Source organism: Sinocyclocheilus anshuiensis, unplaced genomic scaffold, assembly GCF_001515605.1.
Source record: "Sinocyclocheilus anshuiensis isolate Anshui unplaced genomic scaffold, SAMN03320099.WGS_v1.1 scaffold2119, whole genome shotgun sequence".
NCBI classification, from domain to species: Eukaryota; Metazoa; Chordata; class Actinopteri; order Cypriniformes; family Cyprinidae; genus Sinocyclocheilus; species Sinocyclocheilus anshuiensis.
The window spans coordinates 7614-17308 of NW_015538049.1; the positions used below are offsets into that span (position 1 = coordinate 7614).

Sequence of the window (9695 nt, forward strand, 5' to 3'; positions counted from 1 at the left end):
TTCCCCTGCTAAATTCACATTCTAGGGGCTAAATATGACATTATTGGGGTCCCTTCAACCCGCAACATCAAAAACAACCGCGGACTTGGCAACACAGATGGTAGCGCTCGCTAACTTGCTCAAGCGCTCCTCCTTGTGCCAATCACAACAGGCTTGGCCAGCTGACCAATCAGAGCAGAGTAGGCTTATGGAAGGGAGGGGTTTACAGACATTTCGCTCAGAACTGCTTGAACGAACCATTTCAAAATCATGGACAAATGACTCTATGTATAAATTTATATTCTGGGGATATTACAATGTTTTCTGACCTTAGATGCATTTAGGGAAGCCGTGGCCTAATGGTTAGAGAGTCGGACTCGTAACCCAAAGATTGCGGGTTTGAGTCTCGTACCGGCAGGGATTGTAGGTGGGGGGAGTGAATGTACAGCACTCTCTCCCACCTTCAATACCACGACTGAGGTGCCCTTGAGCAAGGCACCGAACCCCCAACTGCTCCCCGGGCACCGCAGCAAAAAAATGGCTGCCCACTGCTCGAGGTGTGTATATTTATTTATAATATATGCATATTTATTTGTATAATTTTAAACCGAAGTCAACATTCCTTCTCTGTTTTCCAGTGTTTGTATGAACACATTCACTTGGCACAGCTTCCTTCCGCGTCACATCCTTTTTGTGCGGTTGAGACCACTGCAGTGTCATGTCAGAAAACCCTCGTTCCACCAAAGCAGACTGAAGCTGAAATGAGCAGATATCTTAAAACTGCTTTCAATGTGATCTGATTTCAGATTTCTGTATGTTTCCCTCTCACCTATGACAGGAGCTGGAGGTTCAGACAGACTCAAACTGGACTTCAGTTTCATCTTCACAAGAGTCTTCTTGGAAAAAAGGATCTAAAAGGGCACATGAGCGTGAACATACAGAGAAAGGAAAAGAAAATGCTAAATGCAAATAATAAAAACATAAAATGCATTGTGACCACAATATCTACAGCAATTTGGTCCAAATACATCTGTCACTTAAGATTAAACGGATGCAGTGAGAGGTTGTGTAATGATCCTCAAAAATTATCAACAAAACTACACAGTAAAAAAAAAAAAAAAAAGAACAAAAGAACAAAACACCTAGATTATACTAAATGCAGGTTCACTTGCAATAAGGATGGACATGGTTTAGTGTCCAACACAAATGCGTTTTATATAGTAAATTATTGAAAGCTGAGAGCATGCAACATGTTTCACATTTTCACATTTTTGAAAAACCATAAATAGCCAAATTTTAACTATTGTGAAGCTGTTACTAGTTTCCCAAAACACTAAATCTGCTTGTTTGATCCCACCTTCTCCATAGATCTCCACCTCACACAGAGTAAGATACTTTCAATCTCCAGGAATGAACAGATTCACATATCGACCCTCCATACCATTACATGTGTAGGTGGAGGAAACACCAGCTGGAATGCTAGAAATCACAGCACATCTAAAGACAGACAGAGAAAACATAATTTAGACTTCTAGTCTTTCTTCATATGTGTTTTGTGTTTTCGGGGATTTTTATGGATTTTAAGCCACTGAAAGAGGGTCTCACATGGGATTGTTGTTGCCATTGTTCTCCAAAGAGTTTCCGATGCGAATCTCCGCTCCGTTTATTCGTTCTGGACAGCAGTCTAGTCTGTTTGTGATGACAACTCTACAGTAGACAACTCTACTTACTCTGTAAATATAACACAGGTCCACCCTCCACCATGGGTTAGTCTGAATATTGGTTGAGGAACACGATGATGATGGTTGTATGAAACCTGGATTGAAATCAATGGCTTGTTGAGCAAACCAGAGGACATAGGTTGATAACTGTGTGACGGTTCTTCCTGTTGCCAAATTACCTGGAAAACATCATAGTACTAAGAAATGGTTTTAATCAGCATATTTTATATTTGAAAGTGTTTCAGGAGGTTTACTTCAATCTAGGAATGCATTTCTATCAGATCTGTCTGAACTGATCAAGTCTTGACAAAGTCTCTTTGAAGGAATATATTGTCACTTGGCAGATGTGTTTGTAGCGCCTTTGAGCAGCTATTTTGGGCATTCAAGACAAAGTCCTATCTACCTGACTGGGGAAATCGCATACTGCTCTGTTAAGTAGAATTACCTGGAAAAATCACATAGACTCCCACTTCACAGAGAGTAATATACTTTGAAGTTCCAGGAATATTCACAATAATGTAACTCCATCCCACGACACGAGTAGCTGTAGGTAGCTCCTGCTGGAATAGAATAAACTACAGCACATCTGGAGAAAGAGACGTGAAAGAAAGAGTGAGTCGCTCCTGTGTTTTTGTTGCTCATTATTAGTATGACTCGTCACTTGTATTTTCTTATCCCTAAATGTATTTCATGAATAACTCTTACTTTTACAACACAATGTATATTTTTATAATTGAATATTTCCTCCAACTTATGTAACAAACATGATGTTGTGCACTCTTTTTATTTATTTATTATTAATTATTTTGCAACTAAGCAAATGTGCATTATTTGTCATGCAAATTAAGCATTTTTATTACACATAGACAATGTTTTTTTATTTTCTGTTTTTATCCTTCTTGCCTGTGTGACGCTTAAGAAACAGTGTTGTCAAATTGTGTTCGTTCTACGAAGAGAATGTGGTTTTATTTATTTGTTTATTTATTTTCTGGAACAATGCTTAGTGTTGTATTTGATTGTAGGTGGAGGTAAACCTGCTCTGAGGGATTTGCTTGTGTGACGCGAATAACATCAGTCGTCTGATCATCAGTCATGTAAACCAGGTATCAGGTATGTAAACCAGTGTTTTCTGCACCGTGTTTATTTTGCCACAGAAAAAGAAACTATCAGATTTACCTGATCTGTGAATTTGACTCACAATCTGCATTGAATATGATGGAATAAAAAGGCAGTGTACCGTGAAGTAATACCGTGAAAGTCTTTGTATTGCAATAAACATACAAAAGAACCAACTAACAAATTACTCTTATCTGCTACTTTTTAGTTAAAACACACAGCCTTAGCGCAGGGGCGGACTTACCCATTAGGCAAAGGTAGGCGACCACCTTGGGCCCCCAAAAGCCAAGGGCCCCCTAAAATGCTTTTCATAGGAAATGTGCATTAAGCGCTGACACACGAACTGTTGCTGTTTACGATGTTTATTACCACGTTGTTTATGACAACACAACAACGTCCGAGTTGAACTTTTTGTGTATCCTGCTTGAAGGAGATCAAAATATAATGCATCTGAAGCTGTAATTAAATATTGAGAAACAGTGTGTATTATATGTTTGTAATTGTTTTAAAGGGGTCATGTGATGTGATTTAAAGTTTTCCTTTCTCTTTGGAGTGTTACAAGCTGATTGTGAATAGATAAGATCCCTGAAGTTGCAAAGACTAAAGTCTCAAAACCAAAGAGATATTCTTTATCAAAGTTAAGACTCTGCCACGCCCCCCTAAAACAGCTCGTTCAAACACGCCCCCACATATCTACCTCACTATGTGGAAATATTAGCATAATGCCGCCCAAATGTTCACGCAAAGAAAGAAGGCGTGGTTTCAGTAACCGCAGTTAGTGTTGAAGCAGCATGTCAGGGAGACGCTGTGTGTTTCTAGGCGAAAGCAAAAGCACTTTATTTGGCCTTCCGAAAGTAGATGCATTTAGGAATCTTTAAGATTACTTACAACAGAACAGCAATGCATTTTATGGACGACCGTTTCGTGAACCTAGGAGAGGAGGTAATTCTGACTTTGCTATGACAATCTGGCGCTTCTGAATAAGCTACTGTTTTGTTATTAGTTTAAGTATTTGCTATTGACTGTTCAAATGCGGAGTTTTGCGCATCGTGTGTGTGTGTGTGCGCGAGCGAGCGAGAGAGAGAGAGAGAGAGAGAGAGTGAGAGAGCGCGAGAGAGCGAGAGAGAGATTTGATTTTTACAATCACTTTATAAAGACAATTGTTCTTCAAACATTACATCACTTTACACATAATAAAAGGAAATTAAATAAATTTCATATTTACATCAACTCTCTTATAATAACAATTTTGTCATCAACAGCTGAACATAGAGCATTACAACACCACTGAATTTCAAAAACATTTATCGTACTCATTAATCTATGAAAATTAAAGTCAATAAGGATTCTTGCTTTTACCATATTTTTAAAAATAAAAACAACATATTGTCCTGACTTCTCCTCTATCTTATGTCTCCTAGTAATATAGACAGCATATTTTGCTTGTGCCACAATAAAATTAATAACATGACATTTTGACTTTTGTTTTGGACTATAAAAAAAGTCAAGAATAAAATCTTGCTTTGTAAAACAAATATATATAAAAAAAAAACCTTTTAACAAGTCAAAAAGAGAGTCGATTACAGTCCATAAAACAATGAAATATGGTCTCTCGTTCCAAACAAAAAGGACATTTGTCACTTACAGTGGGGTTCAAAATGGATTCAAATGCATTCACAGCAATAGCTCCATGTAAAATTGGCCATTGTAAATCACCAAGTTTTTTTGTTAATGGTGGTTTGTAAATTGCTCTCCAAACAGGCTTAATTTCAGAATTAATCCCTATTTTTTCTCTCCATACTGTATCTGTTTTAATACTTAAATTACGTAGATGAATAACTTTCACGATGCATTTATAAAGCATTTTTCCTTCTACTGTACAAAAATCAATATGTTTATTCATTCCTAGATTTAACAGAGGGCTATTAAAACAAGACCAGGGACGCGGGAAGTAGGGGTGCTGAGGGGGCTGCAGCACCCCCTGTTTTCACATGGTTGCAAATGCAATGCCAAATTTGTTCATTTAAATTAATTCAGTTTTAGCATTTAATAGTTTATTTGTAATGATCTCTGAAATGTAAATTGTAAGTGGGCTATAATAAACCCATGTTTATCTTTATAAACATGATTAATTTTACTTGTGATGTTTTCTATATGGGATTATTAGCCTAATCCTCATGAACTAGAACTCAACCGTTAGCCCGTCAATTCCTGGAGATTTACCATTCTCCATGCTCATCATGGCAGTATGAAGCTCTTGTAATGACAACGTCTGTTGTAGTTAATTCTTGGATTCTTCATCCACCTTTGGCAGTCCTTCCAAGAAATGATCAGCATCTGCAGCCCATTCCACAAGTTCAGATTTGTAAAGGTCAGAATAAAAATCTACAGCACAGTTACGTATATCAGCAGGCTCAGTGAATAATTGTCCTGTAGCTGACCGTAAAGAATGAATAATTTTACTCTGACCTTTTTTCATTTCCAAATTTTAAAAAAATGTTCGAAGGAGCATCCATTTGAGCCACAGATTGAAAACGTGAGCGAACTAAAGCTCCTTGTGCTCTAACTCCCAACAGGTCTATCAACATTGCTTTTTTCCTCTTCAATTCATCAATTTGCTTTTTATTTTTTGTAGAAGCTATTACATCCTGTAAAGCAACAATTTCTGTTTCTAAAATCTTCATTGACTGGGCTATATCTCGAGAAACATTCAGAGTGTACTTTTGACAAAAATCTTTTATAAGAACTTTACCACAATCCCACCATTGTTGTAAAGAACCATAATAATGTTTTTGCTGTTTAAAAGTTTCCCCAAAAAACCTAAAATTATCTATAAAATTTTTATCACTTAACAATGAAGCTCAGTGGCAATAGTCCTCTTTTCAGACTGTCATTAAACACTGCCAGCAAATCCTCTCCTATGACAGGCCATAGAGTTTTATAGAACTCAACCGTTAGCCCGTCAATTACTGGAGATTTACCATTCTCCATGCTCATCATGGCAGTATGAAGCTCTTGTAATGACAAAGTTTGTTGTAGTTCATTGTTGGACTCTTCATCCACCTTTGGCAGTCCTTCCAAGAAATGATCAGCATCTGCAGCCCATTCCAAAGGTCAGAATAAAAATCTACAGCACAGCTACGTATATCAGCAGGCTCAGTGAATTCTTGTCCAGTAGCTGACCGTAAAGAATGAATAATTTTACTCTGACCTTTTTTCATTTCCAAATTAAAAAAAAAATTCGAAGGAGCATCCATTTGAGCCACAGATTGAAAACGTGAGCGAACTAAAGCTCCTTGTGCTCTAACTCCCAACAGGTCTATCAACATTGCTTTTTTCCTCTTCAATTCATCAATTTGCTTTTTATTTTTTGTAGAAGCTATTACATCCTGTAAAGCAACAATTTCCGTTTCTAAAATCTTCATTGACTGGGCTATATCTCGAGAAACATTCAGAGTGTACTTTTGACAAAAATCTTTTATAAGAACTTTACCACAATCCCACCATTGTTGTAAAGAACCATAATAATGTTTTTGCTGTTTAAAAGTTTCCCCAAAAACTAAAATTATCTATACAATTTTTATCACTTAACAATTAAGTATTAAAGATCCAGTATGCACTCTTACACTTTACACACTTAATTAAAACACTGCACAAAACTAAACTGTGATCAGAAAACCCCACTGGAATAATTTTACAAAATTTGAAAAGATTACGTTGATACTGAACAAGATGCCCGATTTTACAGCAATTAAAACATTTAATTGTAGCATCAGATATTGCAAACACTGTGTAATCGAAACCATCAATTTTGAACTTGAAAATCAAATCAATCTCATCAGTTCCATTTTTCAGCACCATGAAAACGTGTCTTCTAAACAAGACTAGATGTTTTACCAATGGTGACTTGCACCCAAGAGGGATTTTTTTGATAGGGGAAACCAGTTTTCCATAATGAGATAATTCTTGTATCAATACTTCATCTTTGATAAACGGAGGTACGTTGGACAGTATAACCTTTTTAGATGGGCTACTCAAAGGCAAAACAGGCACGAGTGAACCATTCAACACTACGCCGTTTTGTACAGCGTCATTTGCCTTTTCAACTGTTTTAAAAAAAAGAACAACTGCACTGTTCATCCGCGATCCCGAAACAATATTATCATGTCCCACAATCTCTCCCACCGCTAAACAACACTGTTCCACATTGATTTTAGACTCCACCTTCACTCCATGGCGGCGGGTGAAATTATCAAAACTCGTTGTGTTTTGGTTCATCATGCTTCCCAGCATAACGCTGGTTGCAGACGCAAAACACCCCTAAATGCTAAACAGCCAAACAATTCAACACATAAAAGACAAACACACACAAAAAAGATAGAAGATAGAAAAGTTTTAAGCACACAGCTACAAACGCACTCACCCTCACCACACTCCGTTCACTCCCGGCATGCACTCCGAAGAGAGAGAGAGAGAGAGAGAGAGTGGGGGGTCACATCACAGTGGAGTCAGCTGTCTTAACCGTGGCTTGTGTACTGCAAACACATACCAGCTTCATCACTGTGTCTGTCACGCGACTCTGTTCCCCTTTCGGGCTCTGTCTTTACATTTATTTTGAAAGATAAAGCTCGCGATTATGGTAAGGGGCGTTACATTTCCGACGAGTGCTTGCGGTGTTCGGCCAATCACAATGCACTGGGTCAGCTGGCCAATCAGAGCAGACTGCGCTTGTCGGAAGGAGGGACTTTGTAGAAAACGAAGCGTTTGAGAGAGGCGGGGCATAGAGGACCTACAATAATGTACAGTATTTGAAAAATAATGTGTTTTTTGAACATTAAAGCATGTCAACATATTCTGTTACACCAAATACACAAAATAATGATCTTTAAAAAAGCATCATATGACCCCTTTAAATGCCGCTTATTTATGAGAAGGAAGAAAGAAGAGGAAAAATACGCAGTTACTTTTTTGGTTGATATAATCCTTAGGTGTGCAAATGTATAATTGCGTTTTCATAATTTTTTTCAGTTTTATTTAAATTTGTAGTTAAAATAAAAAGTATTTTAAAGTTTAGAATTAGACAGCATTTGCACACAGTTTTACTCTGGTAACTCATCAATGGACTTTGCTCGTCAATATAGACTATATTTTTTCACACTTTTCTCATTCTATATTTCTGGCATTCCAAAAGCGCCTCCTGCTGGCAGAGAATGAATGTTCGTTTTCAATAATCCAGTCTGTAGTTTTTGTTCAGACCAATGCGAATATCCGCCCACATAACCCCGTTTTAAATGCATATAATAATTTATACTTCTGACTCACCCCTGGTTTAAACGGTCAGTTGTGAGGTTTATCATTTTATAATTTATTTTGTTTTTGTGAAAACCTGTATCTCAACTGTAAATCAGTTGCTATTTCGTGGTCTAGTACATGAAAAATGTCGAAACATTGGACACAACTATGGGGCACCATTGTGCAGCAGCAAGCATCACAACAAAAAAGGAACCTCAAGGTCGATCTATGGAAATTTGTGCAAATGTATATGGCCCCATTCCTATATTTTGCCTGGGCCCCCCAATTCACTAAATCCGCCCCTGCCTAAGTGTAGTCTGATTTAGGAACAAATGACTTTTATGAGTCATGTAAATGAATTGTTCAAAAAGATGAAAGTGGCTGGTTTGAATCAGTCAGACGGATCCTTCACTGAACTGACTCGTCATCTGACTCATTTACTGAACGGCAAGTTTCCATTATATTCAGTGATGTCTGTATAGAATTGAAGAAAGTTTTGGACTATGTACAAATGTGTAAACATTGTTATATTTAGTGAGGATTCGGATAAGGTAAAAACTTTTGCAGCTTATTGTATTGTGTGTGTGTATATACTGTATATATAATGAAAAAAATATGAAAACAATTCAACTAATGCATCAGTAAAAGGTACAAGCTTATTAATACACATTTGAGTGATTCTGGGAATGTGAAGTTGATGAATAATGAAAACTAAATTAAATTGGTTCTAAACATTCATGTTCAAAATGTATGTAGATTTTATTTAACCCCCAGAAGTCAAATTTGGTGCAGAATCTTTTATGCTTTGTAGCCTCCAATAAATGCTGCCTGTAAGTGCTTAGAAGCTTCTGTCACTTCTCTTATGCAATCTTGGCCCAATCCTCGCCTGAGAAAGCTTTCAGACAGGGCCGGATTTATGCATAGGCATTCTAGGCACGAGCCTATACTTGCATGTCCCAGTGGGGCTAATTACAAAATAATTAGGAGAGTAATAAGGAAAAATAATTATGTATTCTACGGGGCTACCTACAACCGCAAAAGGACCAAAACTCGATAAAACATGAACCAAGCAAATACAAAGAACTTCTGTGATATGTTTGACACGATCGACCCGAGTTCGAATCTACCTTTGGCCATCACATATCTGCCACTGTTTGCATTAGGTATTAATATGTAAGGGAAACAGGTCAATTTAGCTCAAAGGGAATCATTTAAGATTTTAAAGGGAATTTGGACAGAATCACTGTTTTACGGCTGATCACTGAGACGGCCAGCGATTCATTGAACGAGCCGTATGACATCAATTCTGCAATGGATATTAATATCCAAAGTATAGTGAAAACACTATTTATTAGCACAGTAACAAGATCGGCAGTTTAAGACATTAACTTGTAAGCACAAAACACAAGATACTTCTCTTTTCAATATAAATAAGGCTTTATTGGATAAATCTAAGACATATAAACTAATCTAACACATAAACACACGCATTCACACAAATTACAGAAAGAAAGTGAGGAAATAATTAGTTTAAGAGGATGAAAATGTGAAATCCCAAGTTTACAGCAATATGTGCAATTGCATAGA

The 9695-nt window shown here is 37.1% G+C and overlaps 1 pseudogene; it reads right to left on the reverse strand.

The window, feature by feature from the left end:
• Positions 1-638: 638 nt before the first annotated feature.
• LOC107681777 (uncharacterized) overlaps positions 639-9695 on the reverse strand; it is an 11856-nt pseudogene continuing 2799 nt past the window's right edge.